The sequence below is a fragment of the Gorilla gorilla genome, chromosome 16 (genome assembly GCF_029281585.2).
Source record: "Gorilla gorilla gorilla isolate KB3781 chromosome 16, NHGRI_mGorGor1-v2.1_pri, whole genome shotgun sequence".
In the NCBI taxonomy this organism is placed as follows: domain Eukaryota; kingdom Metazoa; phylum Chordata; class Mammalia; order Primates; family Hominidae; genus Gorilla; species Gorilla gorilla.
The window spans coordinates 36,530,582-36,553,416 of record NC_073240.2 but is presented as its reverse complement, the minus strand read 5'-3'; the positions used below and the strand labels follow the sequence as shown (position 1 = coordinate 36,553,416).

The following is a 22,835-nucleotide window of genomic DNA, read 5'->3' as shown; positions in this document are numbered from 1 at the left end:
AATAAAGATCAGGTCCTCTCTATATTTTCAAATCTGTCTTAGCTCTCACTGCTTAGTCAAATCCAATTTCATTTTCCCATAAATATCTACTTCTAGCTCTAACAATGATCTACACCTTAAGTTATAGCCAGAAAAAGAAAAGTGTCTGCAAGTCAGGACCTCATCCCTTTCTAAGAACTTCTCCTGTTTCTTTTCCTGAGTAAACTGATGCCTACAAAAAATAAATATGCAGTAGGGTCAGGACTGAGGGTCCTTTGGTGTGATTTTAGTAAAAACATTTTTTATAGAAAAGTATCTGCAATAGCCTCCCAAGAGTTTGGTCAACTCACCCCACAATTTGGTTTCCAGTGACAGTTATATGATATATGTGTGAAAATAATGGGTAGGGGTTTCAGGTTATGAATGTTATTTTGGTTGACATTCCCAGCAACTACCATGATTTTAAAACAGAAAAAAAAAAGTAAAAAAGAAAATAAGTAAATAAGAGAAAGAAGAAGAAAACTGAAACAAAAGAACCAAAACTTCCAGCTACATATTTTACAGCAACTACTCAAGCCAGTTTGGAAAGGCTGAATGCCACATGACCCATAAAATATGAACTTTCAGTTTTCAATCAAATGAGGAGGGGAAGTTGCTCTGTGTTCTCACCAGAGTGTTTTTAATAATCTCCTCTATAAATATATATATGATTGGACTCTATGATTATAACACTATATATAATAAAGGTGGGTAGCAAAACCTGTTTTCTACCTCAACATTGTTTATGCTATTTTAATAAGTTGAATAAACTTGGGAAACTAAGAAAATGTCACTTTTCCAACTCTGCCAGGAAGGAATCTGACAACTGCTACATAATCACTGAAATGCTGCAATTTGTTAAAATGCTCCTAATAATTTTTTCTGACTTTTATCCAAAGGCTAAAGTATGACAGAGAGAGAGCAAGAGAATCGGGCTAATGATGATTAACATATTACAGAGAAGGAAGGCTACCATGATTAATTTCAAAGTCAAAGTGCTAGGGAGTTGGCACCTTCACAGAATCTCTGATCAGGGGAGAGAGCAGGAGTTTGAAAAGAGTGCAAAAAAAAACCACAGCCTTTAAAAATAATGAACAGCTTTCCCAAGTCTTGCCATACTGCAAAAACACCCATACACCACGCATGCATACAATTCCCAGGGGCTCATAAATTAATTTAGTGACAAAAGATTGTACCCAAGTGATAAAGGTCCAGTACTACGATTATCTTTATGGATAATTGGGGCCATAAAATAGTTCCAAAGCACCTTTTATTTGTCATTTGTTGACAATTCAACCAATTCTCCTGTCTGCCATCCTCCATATTTAATAGGTCCCTATCGAAGTATGCAACACACTCGTTCGTATGGGAAGAATGTCTTCATATTGTTATGCCATTGCATATCCTTTACTTCCTTATGTTGTTCATCAGTCTACCTCCTGCTCTCTTTTTTTCTATGACACCTCTGAGATGGTACCCATAGCAACACCCCTGAGAAGAAGGTGAAAGTGAAGATGCTGCAGTCATCCCCAGCGCACAGTGCTGACAATGCCAGTCATTAATGCAGCAGCTTCTGCCTGCTCAGATCTCCCTCGCTCCTCTCTAGTCTTGTTTCCCTCCAGTAGCATCCACAGAGCTCACTCACAGAGATCCAGAGACTTGCTGTTAATGATTTGTCACTTGTTTAGAACACCTCAGGATGGCAGGTCTGTATAATCTGCCCTCAGTGGCACTGCCAGCTTGCATTAGGAAACAATTACTTAGTTTATGACTAGTAAAGTAGGCACCAGAATTTCCAATTAAACTCGCATGTTTCCAAAGGAGCCTGGGTGACCCTGTTTTTCAGGAAAGGAACAGATGCCCCCATTAGGGACAGTTCTACTCACTCCTGCTTCAGAGTAAGCCACGTGTAAATTAGTACCCTCTAGATTCATAAACTGGGGGCGACAGAATATGGAGAATGATTATGTGAATTCTTCAGTCATTGCCATTTAGGATCTCACTATTTGTTAAGATCTGGGTAAAATGAAACACTAGACACTTGCCTAAAGGCTTTTATAGTATAGAACAAACAAAAGACACTAGCATGTAGCATTATTACTTTAATCACTACCCGCTTTCTTTGTGTGTCTGTGAGCACATGAATTGGAGAAGAAAAAAAAACAATGATTATGGATTTATTCCTCTTCTTTTATGTTCTGAATAAATATTAGAATCCATAGATTGTTTAATCAAAATTAAGAGGTTTCACTATAAAAAACATTATTAAATATTTAACATCAAATATAAACATAAGCTTGTATAAACTGGCTAATTTAAAATGTTTTACATTGAGTAGATCTTGACCTAAATATATTCCATGAATTTGAAATCACTATATTTATTGAAACACAAGTTTTTTTCATAGCTAAGAAAGGTGAAATGTTATTGAACCTCAACTCCAAAAAGTTACAGCCTGGAGTCTCCATGTAATAGCTCTCGTAATATCATATGATGATTATAATAATACAAACTTAGAATCTTATTCAAAATTCCAGGAAGAGTATATAGATATTTAACCAAAAGTCTGCATGCATGAATATCACATATTTCTAAATCCCTTTTCCGCTCCCTCCAAAAAGAGGAGGAAAACTATCCATTTATCAGTAGCAGTGTGAAAGGAGAAGATTTATCATTTTAAATTTTTCATTGCAGATGGTTTTCATTTTAAAAGGCGGGGAAGTGATTTTTTTGAAATCATTTTTTTTCTTAATGCAATTGAGCCAGACGTTTCTCGTAAATCTTGTTGCTTTAGTAGACAATACTCAATTCTCTAAACTTTATATGCAATATCCAGCTTTTTTTTTTTTTAAGATGCTCCCGGGCATGAAAATGAAAGCCATCTGAGAGGTGGCATCATATTCAAAATATGCCATCCTGGCTACTCCCCTTCTCCTTAGCTCACACTTCATCTAAGATGTTCCTCTTTGCGCTCAAACAAAATAGGGAGTCTCAATGAGTTTTTAAAAGATTTCTTTCTTCCTTTTTTTGGGGGGGGGGGGTAAATAAATGAGCCTGCCAGTCAATATATCTTTCAAGTTGGATAGCAAACTGTACCCAGTGAGATTCACTGAGGTCATTGAGTCAGAGACAAAATAAAAAGCAGACCACAGAGGAGAAAGCAGAGAGGGGATGCTTCCTTTGTAATTAAAAAAGAATTATTTGATACTTGATTTGAATTTCCTGCATGATGTCACTCTCTTTAAGGAAGAACAATTTAACATTTGTGGTACAGCATTGGATATTTCCATTGAGCAAACATGATGGTACCGTACTTCAGATTGTTATTATTAAAGTACATTCACTGTCCATTTTTGAGGCATCAGGATCCCTAAAGTAAAGATGTACCTTAAAATGCCATCAATCAAAAATTGCCAAATTTACATGACAAGTTTGTTCTAAGGTGCATTGTATGTCATAGATATCATAATTTTAAATATGTATCATATATAATGATATATTTGTATATCATATATATCTTTCTTTTTATCTCTCTATGTATCTTCTAATGGGAGATTCCTTGTTATTTGACCAGATTAAAAGGATTGCTTTCTCAGATTCTGGGTTTGAGTCTCTTATGAACTTTTATGCCTAGCTTTAAAGATATAAGGAATTGCATAAAATGCAATCACTGGTTGGCATGTATTTTGTAAGCTCCAAGTAGGCAATTCTAATGATGAATTCCACTTAAGATTTTATTAAATCAATATGTATTCATATTTGCAAATACTTCAAAGAGATGCAACTGAAAATTCAATAAAGATTTACAGAAAGTTCTTCCTTTTACAGACAACAAGGAAGTTCTGGCAGGTGAATGGAAGCTAAGCTCTCCTGGATGGAGAGTGTTAGAAGAGACACTGGAGACTCAGCCCCAAGATGCTCAGTTTAGTGTTCCTATTGTTACAACCTGTGACTTCACACAGAATGAGTGAACAATGAACATCTCAGCAATTGATAAAATGATCCTTCACCAGCCAGGACCTTTTAGAAGAATTGTCTTATAACTTCATCTTAAAGAGCATCTTCTGACATTTGTTTGCTGAAACATACATTACACACTTCTGCTATCTCATTCCTTTTCCACATATGCTTCCTAAGCCTGGCTTTATATTAAAATATGAAAGTTACTGGGAAAAATAATTCCACTTTCAAGCTGTAGGCCTTTTCCTACAGCTCAAAATTATCACATTTATTTGAAAGAAGTTTCTTTAAAACATCTGGAAGATATACGAAAGTGATAAGCTGGAGAGAAGAAATCCTTTGCTCCAGGAATACATTCTTAAATATAATGCTGAAGAACATAATACAAACAGGAAAATGAAAATCACCCATAATCCCATCACTGTGAAATTATATTTCCTGCATGATATATATTTATTTTTCTAAATCAAACCACATTTGGCTTAGGACCCAACCCTCTAGGAAATCCAACTTAAGTCATTTTTTTATTTCCTCTCCTTTATGATCTTAAGTTCTACGGTTCTTAAAGGAACCATAGAACTTACACAATCCAAAAAACTTTGGAAGAAGGATCTTCCAAATTGTCCTTCAGTCAAGTGTAGTCTCCATTACAATAATCATGGTCAACTCAAACGCATGTTCCTGTTGTCCCTTCAGTCATGTAGACCCACTGCTGTTGCTCAAGGCCAGTTTAAATAATCTTTGAAAGCATACTTTTTATATGGGTATAATGTTCCATCCAATGGTTATGTCATAATTTCTTTATTCCTATAATTTGACATTTAGATTCTTTCAAGAATTTTTGTTATTACTTGTAAGCTATAAAACACTACAGATACACACAAATCTTTGGCCACATCTCTATTTTATAAGGATAAGTTTTTAGCAATGAGATTCCTGTATTAAGTACAGATAGCTTTAAGGATCTTTATTCTAACTTAAAAATTACTTTTCAAAAATGTTAATTAATAACTTAGTTTTTACAAATATTTGTTGCAGATTCTTGTCTGTTTCATGTTTATTGAAATGAATAGCTTTAATTTTTATGCAGTCAAATTTATGCATATTTTTCTTTGTAGTTTTTTCCTTTGTTTTATGCTTAGAAGTCCCTTCTGTATCTGGAAATCTAATATTTTAATTTTTTAACACATTAATCAAACAAAAATGCATTTGCTACAAAGAATGAGCTTAGAACCTCTTTCCCCCCCCACCACCCTAAATAGTTAATCAATTCCCATCACCATTCCCTTTGCCCAGTAACTTACACTTTTTTATATGGTGGAGCCCAAATATCCCTATGTGAAGATGAGCATTTGGGTCAAATGAGTAAGGAACTTCCCTCTGGGAAAAATTTAAAGGGGGCACAAAAAAAACCTTCAGTAATCAATATAAATAATATTACAATACAATATTTGAAAAATCAAAACTAATGCAAAAATTTCACATAAGCAATACATTAAAATTTTAAGAAAATTCAGAATCAAGTCCTGTAGCCTTCTGGTGTCATTCTTTAAAATCAAATCTATACAAAGTAACATGAGTGCTAGCAGTCTCCCTAATATTTCCAGGGATACCTGTAGGACTTACGTTCCTCAGAGTACTTACATCTCATGCCAAACCCTTGCTCAACTGTCAAACACTTGTGACCATCACATCACCACTCTGAACAGCTTCATTCTTAGCAGGGACACAGTCCCTTTGTCTTTATTTCCCAAGGCACTGCTAACGCAAGGCTGTTAACACTTAAATTTTTACTGAAAGTTTGGAGGTAATTGAGGGAGAGTACAACACAGACGGGGAAACACCCCAAGATTCATTGTGAAACATCACTGCATCTAAAATTCTTCACTGGTCAACCCCCAGATCATGGTCACAGTGATTCCTCCTTAGATTGGCCAGATGCTAGGCTGATTTCTCCATACTGATTTATCTTCCCCATTACGTCTTTCCTGAGCTCAACAATTGTCAGCCTTCCTTCCCCGTCCTTTCTTTTTTCAGTTCAGGTTATCACAGAAACACCAAAAATCCTTATTTCTTTTACTGTGTAAAGTAAGCTCCTAGAGTATTGGCCTTTGTGTCAGATAGCGCTAGTTTTTTCCTCATCTCTTTCCCCTGGCTCTTAGCACTTCAGAGCTTGCCGGTCTGACTTCCAACTAACAGCACCTCCATTTACTTACCTGAGGCTTTATCTGGCCACCAAATTTTGTTTTGTCTACAGGAGCAGCAGGTTTTAAGTGCCTAGAGAGTAACACCTATCCTTCTCCCCAGTCCAGCACCCCTAGACCAGTAACTGAGAGAATGTGCTGTGTAAATACGCGAGTGGTCTCATCTTCGGTTGGAGTGGATGAGTCTAAGTGTATGTTTTACACCAGTGCTCACATTTCCCCAGCAAGATCAGGCTCCCCTTGCCTACAGCGGTAAGGTGCTTGCTAAAAACTATCTGGGCCGCCTTCCCTCCCTGTCTTACTTCTCTGCTCCCCTGCCAATATTTCCTGGGATCACTAATCAACTGCTTGTGGAAAAATATTTATCTCAGGGCCTGCTTTCTAAGATAGCATTCATGGCTAAAAGGGCAGTCTAGCCCTCTAAGTTTAACTTTACAAAGAACAGACAACTTTGGCATCACATTTTTTCCTGTATAATGCTTCAAATTTGGTGGATTAAGTCCCTTGGTTGAATTAATTCAGCCCTCTCCCCCATCAAAACAGCCTCTATAAGCAGGAAGGGATTAGATGTTTGGCAAGGTCTGAAAGAGATATAATAATATATCTTCGCTACCCATAGCAAACTCCAGAGGATGTAGCTTTTAAAAATCTTTCCATTTCATTTAAATTCTAGTACATATATATTAGTCTTTTTCCCCCTAGCTTCCATTTTTATTTTCATTGATCCATATGTCAGTACCATAGATTTTATTATGATAGCTTTTACTATGTTTAAAATTCTACATCAATTTGTCTTCAGTTTCTGCTCCCCTCCCTTTTATTTTCTTATCTGGTCTTATCCTTTTTTTTTTTTTTAAGATCAATTTTAAAACAGTTGTAAAATTTAAGAAAAAAAATCTGTTAATTTGGAATAAAACTAAATTAAACCTAGAAATTAGGAAGAAGCTAGTTTTTGAAAAATTTTTCTCCATATTGGAACATGATATCTCCCCATTAATATCAGTTTTCTTTTATACATCTCAGAAAAACAGGGGTTATTGTTTCAAATAATAAAACACATCTTTCTTATTGTTACAAATATGAAGTTCATTTGGCTGCAAATATGAAGCACATATTTCTTAAAATGAAATTAGAACAAAAGCTAAAAATAAAGGTTTTTTTTTTTTCCATGGTGAATTCAACCACAATGTGGTACAATGAAATGGATATTTGCTGCAAGTATAGTGGTCTGTTTTGGTTTATAGATAAAAATTCAAGAAGTTTTAATTAAGAAATGGCTTATAGCTCACAGGCAGACTTAATAGTATTAAAGATACAGAGCTTTTGTTTTCAGAGACGATCAACAGGGTAGACAATGTAACAAAGTTATGACTCCTATTTTTTATGTTTGAAATTTCGGGGGAGGGATAGCATTGGGAGATATACCACCAGCATGGCACATGTATACATATGTAACTAACCTGCACAATGTGCACATGTACCCTAAAACTTAAAGTATAATAAAAAATAAAAAAATAAAAAAAATAAAAAAAAAAAAGAAATTTCACATTTGCTCGTACTCCTTTCCAGAAATAATTTTAAATACCTTAAAATGAAAGATATGTATGATAAGGTTAATTAAGAACCAAGAAAATGAGAAAGAAGCATTTTTCCTTTCCCCAAATATGTTTATTTAAATCCAACTTTCTTACATTTAGATACTTTTAAGTTCTGGGGCTAGTACCAAGTGATCTGACTCCTTTAAGCATAACACTACGTATTACCTGAGAGAGCGCAAATCTTAGAAAAAGTATAGACCCTAAGAGACAGGGTGCAACACAATTAACTCAAGAGAACTTCAAGTAGCCAGTTTTGCTTTCAGGTACTTAGGAGAATGGACTTCAAAACCTGTCTTTGCCTTTAACTTACTATGAAATAATGGACAAATCATTCAGCCTATCTGGGACTCTAGTTTTTGTGATTAGAAAAGTTATAGAGTCTAGCTCTCAATCTTTGGTCTAAAATGACACTTACTCTGAATAGTTAAATCTGGGTGAATTTCCAAACCATTCATAGTTACTTAGGTAGCCAGCAGTTATTCAGGAAATGTACTTTTTTAAAAAACCACTTATTGAGATGTAATTTAAATACCATAAAATTCATCCATTTAGAGTACAATTCAATGATATTTTAGTCAAAATCCTCAATTTAGGTAAATTGAAAGGGTTATTTAGACCATAAATTCTCCTTACTAAATGGTAAAAAAATTGATAAGGCCACTTAAGTCATATTTTCTCAATGTGTGTTGTTTTATTTGGAATACTTCAAATTCCCGTGATATCAGACACCATGCTTAAATATAAGTCTAAAAAGATTTCAGAAGCAAAATTTATGTGAGGGATATTCAGGGTCCTGCTTCAGACATTAGAATAGGTAAACCAGTTTTAGGTAATAGACTCACAATACAGATGGTATAGCTCAACATGCTAACAAGAGAAGAAAAGGACGGACAGGTATCTAACCCTATATGCCCTCTGCTCTGCTATGTGAGCCTTGGCCAGTTCTCTCTACCTTCATTGTCTCATGTTGGATAAAAGTGTGATCAGTTATAACATAGCCTCTATTATTGTAAATATTATAGACATTTTTATTAGTTAAATATCAATATGAAATTAATATTAGCTGTTCTCCAAAATTAGATATTGGTCCTTAGATAACACAAAATGTATGTGTTTTGATGGGAACCAATGGAAAGACATATAGAAAAATATCTACATGGTAAAATTGCAATCAAAAGATTCATATTATTAACTTGAGAGTAATACATGTACAAATGCTTCCAATTAGTTCTGTGGAAATTTTTTACTGGGTTTATTTGAACTCCCCTGTGCAGAAGGTTCTGATATGACTCATTGTATTCAGCAGAAGTCAAATTCAATTTCATGGTTGATCTGTATAATCTGCTAAATTCAATGTTTGAAGGCTTTCTACTTATGATACAAAATACTGACGTAACATGATTTTGGCTGGTGTGATTCCTGCTTTCCCCACTGGATTCATTGGTCTGAATTGAGATGGATAGATATGTCAGAGGAGATGGGTGGCGGTGATCATGTGGACACTGAGCTGCTCACTGAAAGAAGAAATTCACGTTTTCACTGCACATAGATGTGTTTCAAACCCACATGGTCTGAATAGTACATACCTCCTCACATTAATGATCAGTAAAATAAATATTTATTGAACACCTATTATAGGCAAAACCCTGTGCCAAGTGCTGTGGCAAGTGCAAAGATGAATGACAGGAATCTTTGACTTACAGTAGGGTGAGAAGTATGCATAAATAACCTTCATTGAAGGCTGACTAGAAAGGGCATTGCAAGAGAATGGGGGAAACTAACTGGATGAGGGTTCATGGAGACTTTTTGAAAGAGTGGAGATTTGAGCCAGGCTTTAAAGGTAGAGCTTAATTACTGACTTTAATCCGAATTAAGTCACCATGACTAAATAAATTTTAATTAAAGGCATTAATTATCAGTAAAAGATTTGCCAAATCCTCTATATGTATACAAAGTAAATATTAAGCCACATGCTGTGCACATTGTATTTGTGGAACGCTCTTTAATATGATTGTGACAAAAATTATAAATTATAGCACAACAGTGAAAATATTTAAAACCAGAAAAGTCACTGCCTCACGTATGTATCAGATAGAATCTTCAAGTTACAATATCTTAAGGCTTCCAGCAAATACGGTATGTAAGATTTTTTTTTTTAAACCATAGCTGTTTAATGAACTCCTCAAGTGAAAATCACAAGTGCAAAATCAAGATTAGGAAGTTATAACCTGGAATTTAACGCACTGGAAATAGTTGGGTCTCCATGTGCTATCATCTGCCCCTGAGTATTAAGCTTTCATGGCACCATCTCTGGTTCCAGGTCACTGAGCACACCACCCTCTAGACCACTGCATACAGTCACTTTCCCAGGATGCTATTGATGTATGATGCTAAATTATCACATAATGAACCAAATTCTCAGCCTTTTCTAATTTTCACAGAAAATGAACTTTAATTCAAAACTACCACTGGCTAGTTAAACTTTCCTGTGATCAATTTGCTCTAATTATTTCCTTAAATTGAGATGTAACAAGGGTTATATAAAATTATCCTAACAGAAAATCGGATTTTACTCTGAGTTTTAAGCTACAATGGGAGTTTCTAAATTGTTGCAGCCTGTTGCTGGATGTGGACACCAGTCTACAAAAATCAGAATTGGGCAAAATAAGCTTTTTCTTCCTCTTTGAAATCTTAAAGTTTTACTCTCTGAAAATACTAAAAACTGAGGTTATACTGAACAAACAATTTTGATATAGATCCAGTGGAAAACTGTCATCTAAAATTCGATACATTGATCATAAAATACTAACTATAAGCCAAATTAGCTCTTCTTGAAGACTGTAAAATCCAATTATGTGCTGTATTAGAAAGTATTCAGATTCTCTGTCAAATTGTATTTTCATATCTCTGTGGCACTAGGATGGTAACTTTTAAAAAAAAATGTCCCATGTTTCTTTTTTGTAGGAGGGAAGGAAAGGAGAGAGCAACAACCTCTGGAAGAAATGGAAGTGGTTATCACTAATGCAAACATATTACACTGAATGAAAGAATCTTCTTTCACAGCTTTGCAGCAAACACACAGAAGACATGAAGAAAATAAGTCCACAGCCCAAATTATCAAAACGAGTTTGGAACTTAGGATATCCTTCATTTTGGCTAATCAGATCCCTTCCTAGTTATGATGGGGCAAACTTCGTAATAACACACAGCCTGGACTCCACCAATGGGAATAATTACCATCTGTAGAAGTATTATGAAACTGCCTTATAAAAGTTTTTTTATCAAATAAATATATAAAATTAAACTCATCTATATTTTTAATGTACCTCATTGTAGTTCATTATGTAAGAGCCCCCATATGTTCTGTATCATTAGTGAAACATTCTCAGTGGTGTAATGATGTAGTACATACACATGGGGTAAAGTAATGCATTTTTTCATTTCTTCTGCACATTTCATTACAGAGTAGAGATGCTGCAATTTTTCACTCAAGATTCCATTTTGGTGTGGGAAAGAAGAAACAGACCTAGAGCCAAAGCTGCATCCAATTTCTCTAATTTTATGATTCAGCAATTGATAATTTGCTGAGGATAACTTTTCTTAACAGTCCTCTTCCTTATCAGTGCTCAGGAAAGGAGAGAAGGACACTGTAGATCCTAGTACTTCTAAGCCAACCAGGCATGTATGATTTCTGAGGAATATGAATGATAATTGTACCAATGATAAATAGTGGCTCATGCCCCAGTTCCTTAAAGGGAAACTGCAGTTCGCGGCAGATAAGAAATGTAGGATCCCATGTTTTCCAAATTTAGTTCTCTTTAGTATTTGCTGTAGAGATGATCCATTTTCTTTGGCTTGATTGGTATAACTAGAGCTTTCTGACGACTTCATCAAAAAGAAAGCTGTTCCAGAGTGGCCTCTGTCTTTGGGTGATAGGAAAGGCTGCTTCACAGCTCGTAAGATACCTGTGCACTGTTCTCATGGAATTTTTTAATGAAAAGTTACAAACCACCACACAGAAATACAAGACGTTTTAAGTATTTCCATGAGATGTTTCAGGGCCCCCACTGTTTATACAGTTGTTGCTCCTCCACTTTGCCTAGCTTTTTATTCTCTCCTTTGTTGTTTACTGACAGTAATAAAGGGCAGCTGGCTTCTTATAGTTTGACTACGACACTGGCTGTGAAATGTCCTTCCCCCGTCTCCCAGGCTCTTCTCAGCTTGGCTCAGTTAGGATATGCAGTTGCAACAGGAGTCCCGAGCTCTGCCCTCCTTAAACCCCTGTCCCTAACCTGAAGATACGTCCTTTTCAAGAAGGAAGTCTCGTTATTACACATTATTTTACTACAGAACTACTGTTGAGTGGAGAGGACCAACTAGGCTCAATTAAGCATTTCTTGGGAGTATGTGTGGCTGTCTACTGTGGGTTGATAGCAGAAAACATGCTTTATTTTTCTGTGGGTCTACTCAGCAACATGTACTTTTCCCAGTTACCATTTGCAAATATCCGATCTCATTTTCTGTTCCTTCTCTTTAGGAGAACTGTAAAAATTACTATTTTTTTTTCCTATCTTAGGATTAAAGAACTGGGTAGGGAAGGGAGGTAAAGGCAAAGGAAGGAGCAGAAGAGACCCCCATGAGTTATTGGGAAGAAAAGTTAAAACCAAGAAGCCAGCAAGTCCCAATTGTCTACTAAGTGTCTCTAAATAATAAGGCAGGGAGATAACAACGTTGAGCAGTTGCTGTTTTCTGTTCAGCATCACCTCCTTGTTTGACATTAAGCTTGATGTCTATCAAGGCCACAGCAGACTGGTTCCTCCTGCACTCCTCAACCTGGAATCTTTGCAGGACATCCAGCACACAGATGATGCCTCGGCAGTAGTACTTTGTTCCAGCGAAAGCTAATGAAGAGCAATCTCCCTGATAAGCGAGTGAACTGGCTTCCCTCAAACCCAATCCACTATTCTGTTTCTCTACAGGAAATTTTGTACTCTTCAGTGAGGCACAGCACTCATAAATTATAATAAGGGCTGAGCTGGAACACAAGTGTATGTTTGCTGCTTTCCCTAACAGATTTCAATTCATCCGAAGGACACTGCATCTAGCATGTGATATTCTGTTCACAGACAAATAATGCCCTTTATACAGCTGTGCACATTGTTACACAGATGTTGGAATGAGACTATATTTGATACAGTTCATTTGCAGAAAGAAAAAGAACAGTCTATTAGTGCTAATTCTCTCCTTTCTTAAACAGGTTCACTATTTGACCCAGACCCTCCACTTGGTTTATCTGTAAAATATACTAGATCCAGTCTCTTCTTGATGTTCTCTTGATTCAGAAAGGAGTTAGTAGAGCCAAAGGTTTTGGCCTTTAGCTGACACCTCCGATTCCAGACTTTAAACACGAATGCTCTCACTTTCCCCAGTCTCCAAAACTACATTCTCCGGGGACTGGGAAGTTAAAGCTGAAATTAGATAGCTACAAGTGCTAACACCTGCTACAAAAGTTCATCTATTTTTTGCTGGCTTTACAGCTGTGTTGGCATTTCAGCAGTTTACTCAGTGAAAGATGGAGAAGGGCGCCGTGGCCCTGTCGTGGTGTGCTATCCTTTTCCTCAGTGGCTTTTCTCATTTTGCTGCCTTACGAGCCTGCTACTTCTCTACTGTGACCCAGAGCAGCTGCTCTCTGGCTTCTGCCTTATGACCTGCAGGAGTGAGACCAAGGGAGGTGGCCACAAATGCCTTACTCATCTGAGGGAGCCAGAGGCACTTGCAGGTGACTTCAGAGAGTTTTTTTTCATTAGCTGGGGGGCGGTGAGGGAGAAGGCCTACTATCCTAGTCTCAGGGAGATAAAAATCCCAAATTTGAGGTTTTAGGCTGATGCAGAAAATGAGAAATGTAAAAAGTGGCTTAAGAATCACTCCCCAAACAGAGAGAAAAGCAAGGGAATGGATCTCAGCTGGGAATCCCTATGCTTAAGAGGTTAGGAGAGGTGGGAGAAGAGAGAAAATTGGCAAGAATGAGAGGTTCTGAGCTCAAACCTATTGATGTTACCTCACAGTTTGCTTTTTCATTTTGAAATGCCATTGAGGAAGTGAGGTACCCAGCCCAAAATGTTCTACTGTCCCCCTACAGCTGCTCCTCCTGAACAGGGGCAAGCTCCACAGTCAGCACAGCAGTATGAGAGTATCGTCGTTGGAAGGTGGCATCCAGTTCCTGCTCTACTCACATCTAGTGGTACAACTGGAATCAGGTTACGAAGCTCTACTTTTGCAAAAACTCTCAACATTAAATGGCTTCTTCTATGTGTTCTAAGCTGCTTCTCCTTTCATCTCTTTCCCTTCCTCCTACTTGCCAACTTTTCCTCTTCCACTCCACCATTTAGAAAACTGCTATCCTTTGGCCCTTCTGTTTTCTGGAAGCATAGGTCTTGTCCTACTCTGCTACTTAGTAGTCTGCCCTAAGTTGCTATTTATAACTCATTTCTTGAGCCACGTCTAGTGGTATGGGAGGGACCTGACCTAGTGAGTTCGTTTTTCCTCTCTTCTTTTTCACATCTAGAAAATTGCTTTCTCATCCCAGCAAGGTTTGACTCCATCTCTTTCTGTCTAGTTTTGCAGCACAAAAACAACTAACTGTAATTCTCAATAAATTACTGGATGCCAGTGGGGAGGGTCTGTAATAAAAACTATTCCTAATACACATATGCATTCAAAGGTAATTTCTTTGTCCTCTCTATAAAAGTCCTATTGTCCCACTTAGAGCAACCAGAGGTCTTAAAAAGGAATTTCTATCAGCTTCATTTTTCTGGAATGAAATTTGAGATTCAGAAAGATATATTACGTCCAACTTCCTGCCTTTCTCTTAAAACATTTTTAAAAGATCTGCCTTAAAATGAAAATCTCTCAGCTCTAGGTTTCTGAGAAAAAGCATGTAGCTGGAGAAAACAAAGTAGCTCTTCCCCCGCCCCCCCCCCCTTTTAAGTTCGTGCTAAATTGCCTTGAGACTGTCCTCACCTGGAGGCTGAAGCTCTGATGGGCAACTCCATCCATCTGTGCCAGAGGCCAGTTGAAAGTACAATCTCATTTGCACCTGCCATGATTTTGGGAGCCCTGCATCATGGAGACAGAACACAGGGCTTTGTACATAGAGGGCTTACTTCAAAATGCAGCTGCAGATGGAAGCACAGCAAGGGCTTGTGGGCAGCCAGGATTTTCTCATCACCAGTGAGACAATGAGAACACCACAGGGTTGAGGATGACTTCCAAACAGATACCCTATTAGGGTGGCCTAGGAAACACAGTGGGTGATTAACGTTTCATCTCTGGGTTCTGAGCCTGACTTACTTCCACTAAAATGGCACTGAGTGGCAGCACGAGGCTTCCCCTTCCTCCTAACGCCCATCAGGTGTGATCAACGTCAACCCAGAGCAAGCTCAGTGGGAATGCAGCCCATGACGATAGAAGCATAAGGGAAGGTGCCTGACACTGCCCTGTCTGCCTTTTAAGCCACTAACATTAGCCTTTTCACATGCAGATAAAATTCACCCAAACTATTAAAGCAAAGAAAAAAATTCTCATCACTATTACATGGATGTTCTGTCAACAGCAGTAACAGTAGCAGTTACAGAATAACTACAGATAATTACAATCATTTAATTCAAAGTACCAAGTCACTTCATGCAGAACATGACTCATTTATCATTATTGACCTTAGAAGAAGCAAATTTACCCAAATCAATAAAGGTTCCAAATATCCATTAGAGCAGACAGAGATTGGTTACAAGTGTTAGGAGCTTCTATATACCTGGATTAATAGGGGGAAGTAGATCTGGATGCTTTTGATAAATGAAGAGATTTTTTCCTTTTGAGACAGTTATTTGAAACAGAATTGATCTTAATTTCTCCTTTAATTCATGTTATGGAAAGGCAGTTGTTTTTGTTAAGAAGTTTCATTCCCATTAGTTGCTGAAACATAGTGTAATTACGAAGAGAAGTAATCTATAAACAGGTAGAGTTCAACTTTGTTTTTAATGGACTCTTCAGGGCTCCCCTGAATATTCATGTGGCAGAGATCAGTCTGGTAAGAACGGACTAGACATCATTGTGTTTGTCTTTTAAACTACTGTTGTGAGCTTCTTCACACTCAGATAAAATTCACCCAAATTATGAAAGAGAAGAAGAAAAAAAAATCCCATTACAATTAAGTGGATGTTCTGTCAACAACACTAACAGAAGCAGTTTCAGAGTAACTACAGATAATTACAATCTCTCTGTTGCAGAAATGAGAAGGTTTAGGCTGCTTTTGAGAGTCTGGTATTCAAAAATAAGGCTGTGGATGGAAATTGAGATAATAAGTCAGTTCTGTCACCTGAGCATCAAATAGTTCCAGTTGATTCCCAGGTGTGTTACAAACATTACCTCATTTAATCCTAACGCTGAGGACTGAGAGGTTAGAGAGTGGGGAGGTGAGAATTGAAGGAGAAATTCTCTGATCTCCACTATATACACAGTTTAGAACATGCCCCACCCAGCAGCTCAGTCCAAGGTCCTAGGATAGAGAATTCGGAATTCTGTCAAAAATGAAATAGATCATGAAATGAGTTAGCGTGAAATTAGTTGTGTGAAAACAAATTATAAGTCTGTTCTGCTGCTGTCAAAATCGCGAGACTTCATGACAGAAACTAAGAAGTATGAAAAACTACAAATGTCATCTCATAGGAAGGCCCATCACAACAATGGCCAATTGTTCTCTCACCCCTTTCCCACCCATCTGGGGCCTGTATCCCCATCTGCTGGGAGAGAAACTGAGGCAGGCTCTCCCAACTTCACACAGCCAGCAAAGATGGGGCTGGCATTTAAGTCCACATGTGTCTGGCTGCAAAGGCCATCCCCTTCCCACTGTATTGTGCTGTCTTCAAGGGTGTTTAGGGGATCCCTACTAGGCCAAGCATTCCACAAAGATCATCTGGAAGAACTAAATCAACATTCTGAAATGGGTTTTGAATGTTCCCTACCACCAAGAAGAATAAATGATCTTTCCCCCTCCTGCGGGGGTTTCTCAGGATCAGGTGCAGCATAGGCCCACACTTTACATTGATTAGTTCTTGTAAAGAAGCCAAATTCCACAGACCTCTCATTGAATATGGAGTTTAAAATCCCTACTTGAAGAACTGAGAAAATTTTCCCCAGCTAAAAGTCCAGCACCACAGGAAATCCAGGTACTGGCAGGGAGGGAATCAGCTGGAACCACTAAAGAAGCAATTGCTTCCTTAACACCATCTGGGGAAGAAAAACTAGAGAATGGAGGCTGAGAACATGGAAGGAAGCTCTAAAGGAAAAGGGAAAAAAGCACAAGAAGCCTAAGTCCCTGGGACTGAAAATTTGTTCCATTTGCGTTTCTCTGCAGGAAGAAATAAAGAAATGCTGACAAGGCGTGCCAGGCTGAATCCCCTGAGCAGTTGGCCTGTTTGACTTTGTGTGATGGTGGGCCAACCTGTGTGCCTGCCGGCTCACACCACTGTAGCTCTTCAAACACATTCTATAGATCCCGCTAATAAATTCCGTTTGGCTGCAACCCTTTCCCAGTTCCAGGCAGTCGCCTCTGAAGTGTAAGTGCAGCCTGTCTTTAAGCCAGGCTACTGCCACTTACTGGTGATCTGTACCTCTTTGGAAAACTAATCTATGCTGCATTTAAAGGCAGGAAGCAGAGTTTGAATGAAAATGCAGTCCCATGGCTAGGGGACACAGCTCTCACACCTTCTGCAGCTCCAGAATAAGTGCTATGTTTTAAAAATATATATGTATGTGTTGGCAACATTGAAAAGGGGGCTAAAAAAACATCCCCCACAGAAGTGAGAGCAGCAGCAAAAGAAACGTTAGCGCCCTGCTGACGGGAACAATAGAGCATATGGACATCACACTGCACTTGCCAAGCAGACGAGGGCAGGATGATCAAAATGGAGTCAATCTGCTTCTCTAATAGCAGAAGAATCGCCTGTGTGAACACTGTCTCCAAGCGTGCAATGAAGCTCTTTAATTGCCTAAAAAAGGAGAGGGTTTGGTTCACATTTTAGCTAAACGTACTCCTTCCACTGGATGTCTTTATCTCAGAGCACTTCCTAGGGTGAGTCTCAGGCGAGTCTAAGTCCAACCATCTTGGACTTTAGTGCAAAGTCTTAGGTGGAGCCACACACCTAAGACTTTGCACTAAAGCAGAATATCACCTAGGAAGAGGTCTCACTCAGGAACCATTCTTGGCTAGCATGGAGGTGGAGCTGACTTAATCACTGCATAGACCAAGTCCTGCAAAGTTCAGCTCAGGCTTCCCACCAAGTGGCTTCCTGATTCCTACCTCCTTCCTTCAGTATCCAATCCCATTTCCCTTCTCATTATGGCTTCCCTTAGAGCAAAGAGCAGAGAGGAGGTTAAAAATGAGATTGCGTGATCCAATCACTCTAAAGGTGCCTTTATGTCTACATTAGTAGAAATTGCTTTTGATAGTAGTGTTATCGGATATTGAGCAGACTTACTGAGGTCAGCAGATACAGGACATTGAGATGGCTAAAGACTGAGTTGAGTGAAGTGGGCCTGACACCTTCTCATAGAGGGAAGTTCTACAAGCATCAAAATCAGATGGTAGGATGGACCAGACAGGAGAAGTTCTGGACTAGTTGCCAGGTGGAGGACACAGGCCGCTGCACAAAAGCACAAAGGCATGGAAATGAGTCTAGCATTCTAAAATCATACCAGTTCAAGAAGAACAGAAAGGGGGGTCGCAAACACATTGCCAGAAGGTAACTGGAGTCCAGGATTCAATCTGTCTCTTCAATGAGTGCAGGACAGGAGGTGATTAGACTACTAGGGAATGGATGGAGAAACCCCATATTCATTCATTCTACGGACACTAGAAGACCTGATATATGCCAAGACCTGTGCAGATAAAGTCTAGGAGGTCTGAAAGTAGATTTTAAACACTTAATTAGGACTAGACTTTAGGAGGGTGGAAATCCTGCTATTGGGGAACTAGGAGGTCACTTGAGCAATCTAGCCTCTGAAAAACTAGGGATAAAAATTCAGGAATCTGATTATGACTAGTAGAGAGTGCCAGAAGGGTAGCAGTTTTTTTATTCTTGTACACTGATATATTCTAGTGCTTAGAATAAGGTCTGGCAAATAGTAGTTCTAGTAAATGTCTGTTGAAAGAAAGAGAAAGAAAAAAACAAAACATGAGACTAAGATATAGAACTGAGAGAAGGTGGTTGCAATGTAAAATTCATTCATGTGGTCTGCAATATTAGTTACTTGGGTGTGTTCATTTGAGGAAAGTTCCTTGAACTGTATACTTGGGATTTGTGTACTTTTCTACGTAGATTTTTGTACTTTCAATGAAGACTTCAAAAACATAAAAATAAACTCAAAAAATCAGTCACTGACAAGCTGAGATATAAAGATAAACCAAAATGATTATCATAGAACAATCCTTAGTTCATATAGGTTTGTCCAAAAGTTAGTCTTAAAAACTTAACTCTCAGAATTACTTAAGTAATCTGGAGATTAAAATACTAAGGTTCCTGGGGTAGAGGAAGGAAAGCCAGGCAATCTACCAGCATGAATGTTTAAACCTCAAGGTCAACTCTTCTTTTGTAAAGTTTTTCATTTTTAGTTACAATGGCAATTGAAAGGGAAAAAAATGGCTTGATGGAGCCCATCTCCTTTTCTGAGAATCAGCTTGAAATATATTTCACATTGCTGTGGATTGATTAGTAAATTGTTCACCTTATAACCATGTTCGATTGGTACTCTAGCTCCCTGTTTCTTGCTCTAAGATTTTTTTTTTCTTTTTAATTCAAAAGGCACAGTGAGCCGAAGTAGAGGCCTTTGGTCTTTTACTCTGGTCCATGGCTTAAATACTATACACTGACACAACTTCCAAATATATATTTAAAGCACAGACTGCTCCTCTGAGCTTCAGACTTATGTATCTATTTAACTGCCAGTTCCACGTCTCAGCTTAGATGTCACACAGGCATTTAAAATTATCCCACAAATACATTCATGTTTCTTAATGCCCACTCCCTCCTCTCCAGTCCAAACTGCTATCATGTTGCACCTAAACAGATGTGAAATTCTCCTTCCTGATCATCCTTCCAACCCTGTGCTTCTACCATCTAGTTTCCAGACAAAAGCTAGCATATTTTTAAAACATTAATTGAATGACTTTACTTTCCTATTTAAAATGTTACAATGACTTCTCATTGCACTTCCATTATAAGTGAAACTTTTTCTCATGAGATTGGAATCCCTGAATAACTGCATCTATCCTCTAATTTCATCTTTTATGTGCAGTTCTCTTCATCATCCATAGAGCTGTAGTCACAGTGGTCTCCTTCCAATTCTTCAAACCTGCAAAATAGTTTCCTGCCTCAGTGCTACTGCACAACCTGGAATGCTCTTCCCCTATCCTTTCCATGGTTCAGTTTTCTTCTTTTCTTGGTTCACAATGGAAACATCACCCTCTCACAACCTGCTATGATAAGATTTGTAAGAGGGGTTCTCTGTAGTCCATTGTTATTATTGTCCATTCCAGGACCCTATTCATTTCATTCCTAGTAGTCATCATGATCTCCTACTATAAATCTGTGTTTTTTTCCTTGCTGTTTTCTTGTTTATCATCTGTCTCCCACACCAGACCAAAACCTGAGAGGAGCTCAGAGCCAAGGCTGTTTCATTTACCACTATCAACTCAGTACCGAGCAAACGTGACACATAATAGGAACACAGCAAATACTACTTAAATGAGTTAATGTGTCACATTTTAAAAGGGAGTAGAATGTGTTTTAAAAGGAAGAAACAAAGGAGGAAAGAATAAAAGGAGACAGCAAATGGGCATCAGTAGTAGCTTAGATGAGGTGAGGCAGAATCAGAAAATGTTGAGATATTATGAACCAGATGTAGAAGAAAAAAAAAACCCCAAATCAAAAACTGTAATTTCCCATCAGACATAATTTGACGTGCCATAATAGCATGTTGTTCTAATTAAAAAACATTTAGTGTAAACAATGGCTTTAAAGAAAATTAATGTAGTCATAATGGTATAGTTAAGGCAATGCTAAAAATTTCAATAGTTAAACCTCCCTAGTTTAGTGGCTTAACATTGCAAAAGCTTTTTTCTTGTTCTCGTAATAGTCCAATATGGGAGTTTCTAGTTGGATAGATCTCCTTGAAGAGATTAATCAGATGCTCCACTATCTTGAACATGTGACTCCCACTATTCCCCTGCGAGTTGACTCCCTCCCAGGTAACTGGAAGGGGAAAATAACACGAAGGGTAATAAGTGGAGAAGATTTTATAGATGAAGCCCAGAAGTGGGCTATGTCATTTCTGATCACATTCCATTGGCTAGAACTCAGTTTCACAGCCTCATCTAGCTGCAAAGGAGGCTGGGAAATGGAGTTTGGCTTTGTGTCCAGGAAGTGGAGGAAATGGGTAGGAGATCAGAGGGTAGTCTGTGTTACAATATTCTTTGTCTTTGCAAAATGCCTTTCAAATGTTTTATTCAAGTTGTCAGTTAAGTGAAAAGAAATAGTGTTTACAGCATGTGAATGGCAACTCTAAAAATAGAAGGGCCATTTAGTACATACTTTATGACAAAAATTTCCTCAGGTGCCCTAGGTCAGCTTCCTAGAGGTCCTAGTCAATCTCCCTCATTCATCAGTGAGCTGTAGGAGACAGTGAAACGTGCTCTCGGCTGGAGTCCCTAAAGTGTTAATGTGCAAGGTCTGTGTGCAGAAGGCAAGCTGCCATAGATCTCACTGACTTTGGCAGCAACTCAAGGGTTATATTTTTCTCAGGGATGAAATATTCTTGGATAATTGTTCCAACATGTGAGACCCAAAAATGTTTTTTGTAGAAAAGATCTCAGGAAATAGAGACAGACAAAAATACCTACTAAGTTATCTAGTCCACCTCTTGGGAATCCAAGCAGATTTATATACTTCAAGATATTTCACAGGATAATCCAGCTGCATGTGGAGCAGCTAGCTGTGGACCTCCCTGTCAGCCTGCCTTTATGGTGCATGATACAAACATGCACGTGCACAATCATCATCCCTCTCAAACACAGGCTGAGTCGGCTTTATGGGTGTGCATAGACTGAACAGATGCCTATGTAATATGGCATGAGAGATGCCGGAAAAAAGACTCCATGTCAAAAATATCTCCCCACCTAGTGTGTAACACTTTCCTAAGATGCTGCTGTAAATGAATACCTTAATATGAACCTCTCACCTTTGTGTGAAATTAGGTTACCAGGTCCTTCTTCTCTAGCACAATTTGCCAAGATCAGGACATTAATATTTTAAAGACAAAATAGGATATAAAAAGATAATTATGGAATATATGACCCTGTCCAGGAAAAGGAAGCCTGGGAAGCAGCTCTGGGCACCTGTGCATGAGAACTAACTGTGCAGGAAAGATATTTATGTCATTATAATATGCTTATGTAGATAATCAGTCTCTTTCACTTATATTAAATACAATTGTGGCAATCAGTTATGCAAGATCAGTGATAAACTATACTTGATTCCACTTTAACATCAGAATAGATTCCTGTAATCTATTCATGTATTCTATTTCAATTATATTTGTAGGTCAGGCCTACAACTCTTTCTTGGGAGTCTCTTCCAGTTCCCCCATTACACAGATGACAAACTGAGGTCTGAAGATATGAGGATTTCACAACGACAGAGCCACAACTATAACTCAAGTCTCCAGATTTCTCATTTGTGGTTTTTTATAGTGTGTGATGGCATTTAGTATTTATTATTATACTAAGTGCTGAGTAAATTAGGTTATACAAAGAAAAAATACAGTAAGTGCCTGCTTTCAAACATCTTTCTATTAAGAGGGAGAAATTAGGCCTACACATATCATAAGAAAAATTAATTAATGGGAAATATTTGCCCCATTCTTGATGTTTCCTTTTTATGATAAAAATTCCAAAAACAAAGTAACCCCAGTCTTTACTCTGCCCCTGGGAAGGTAGAGTTTA

The 22,835-nt window shown here is 37.9% G+C and overlaps 1 long non-coding RNA gene across 1 annotated transcript in view; it reads right to left on the bottom strand.

Moving 5' to 3' along the window:
• The window catches only part of LOC129527036 (uncharacterized), a 310,937-nt gene that overhangs the window by 2,843 nt on the left and 285,259 nt on the right, over positions 1-22,835 (bottom strand). The window contains exon 3 of the long non-coding RNA XR_010130950.1: positions 5,283-5,358. This is a non-coding gene — a long non-coding RNA (uncharacterized lncRNA). The remainder of the gene's footprint in view (positions 1-5,282; positions 5,359-22,835) is intronic.